The following is a 1,630-nucleotide window of genomic DNA, read 5'->3' on the forward strand; positions in this document are numbered from 1 at the left end:
CGCGGGCCATTGCAGAGTGGGGCCGCCCAGCTGCCGACATCACCCACCTGGTCTTCTCGACTAGCTCAGGCGCGCACATGCCGGGCGCTGACCTACGGCTTGCGTCACTCCTGGGTCTCCGCCCAACGGTGCAGCGTACGATGATGTACATGAATGGCTGCTCTGCGGCCTCCGCCGCGCTCCGTGTCGCCAAGGACATTGCTGAGAACAACTATGGGGCCCGCGTGCTAGTGGCTGCTGCCGATCACACGCTCATCAACTTCCATGCGCCGCTTGAGGACCATCCCGAGACCCTCATCATGCAAAGCCTTGTTCGGCGACGGCGCGGCCGCCGTCATCGTTGGCTCTGTCAGCAGCGGCACCAGTGGGCATGCCAATGGCCACCAGATGTCAGGCGTTGAGCACCCGCTCTTCGAGATGGTGTCCGCTTCCCAGACTGTGGTGCCCAACAGCGAGGACGCCGCAGCGGGGAAACTCACCGAAGACGGCCTCGTGTTCTGCCCATCCCCTAAAATGCCGGCACTGCTGCGGCAGCATATAGAACAGTGCCTGGTCGACGCCGTCATGGGCACGCTCGGATCAGGTGGTAGCTCGAACTGGAATGACCTCTTCTGGGCGGTGCACCCCGGTGGGCCAGCTATCCTTGACAGCGTTGAAGCGGCTCTGGCGCTGGCGCCAGGCAAGCTGGCGGCGAGCAGGCACGTGTTGAGCGAGTACGGCAACTTGGCGGGCGCCTCTGTGATCTTCGTGCTGGATGAGCTCCGGCGCCAGCATGACGAGCTGCAACTGGCAGGAGGCATTGGGGTCATGCTAGGGCTTGGTCCAGGGATCACCGTTGAGACAATGGTACTCCGAGCTGCAAGTGGTTTATTTTAACAAAAAGTATTAGCTCGAACGCAACCGCCACAGGAAATTGGTTTGAAAGGAATTCATGGAAACAGTGCATAGAGAAGAGCATGGAGGCGATGGCTGTCTACTTGTGTCACTTTTCTCTCTCTCTCGGCTTGAAAAAAAAAAGACACTCAAGAGAGTGCCTCATATCTCTTTTAAGTATATATATATATATATATATATAGATATATATATATAATATATATTATATATATATATATATATATATATATAGGGAGAGGCTATTCAGCAGCCGGCCTACAAAATAAGCTTTATTCTGTAGCCACCTCTAGTACCATAATTTTATATACTAATTTACATAATGTCAATACATATTTACGATAGTTGGGTTACTATAACACATGGGAATATTTACCATAACATTATAGTAAACCACTTAGTAAGGAGCTACTGTAAATCTAGTAAATTAACATAGTAATTATCGTAACTCAAAGTGGCTACAGAATAAGTTATTCTGCCAGCCAGCTATAGGATAGTAGTTCTTATAATATTATATATATATATATAATATATAATATATTATATATAGATATATATATAACCACCCACTGTTCTGCAGCTGGCCCTAGAATAACTTATTTTGTGGCAACTTTGAGGTTACGATAGTTACTATGCTAATTTACGAGACTACAGTAACTCCTTACTAAGTGATTTTTACTATAACATTATGGTAAATATCACCGTGAGCTGTAGTAATACGAGTATCGTAAATGCATAT

The 1,630-nt window shown here is 48.0% G+C and overlaps 1 pseudogene; it reads left to right on the top strand.

Moving 5' to 3' along the window:
• The first annotated feature begins 33 nt into the window (after nt 1–33).
• On the top strand, nt 34–876 carry LOC136480688 (bisdemethoxycurcumin synthase-like; annotated as a pseudogene).
• Nucleotides 877–1,630: the final 754 nt, after the last annotated feature.

Source organism: Miscanthus floridulus, chromosome 9, assembly GCF_019320115.1.
Source record: "Miscanthus floridulus cultivar M001 chromosome 9, ASM1932011v1, whole genome shotgun sequence".
In the NCBI taxonomy this organism is placed as follows: domain Eukaryota; kingdom Viridiplantae; phylum Streptophyta; class Magnoliopsida; order Poales; family Poaceae; genus Miscanthus; species Miscanthus floridulus.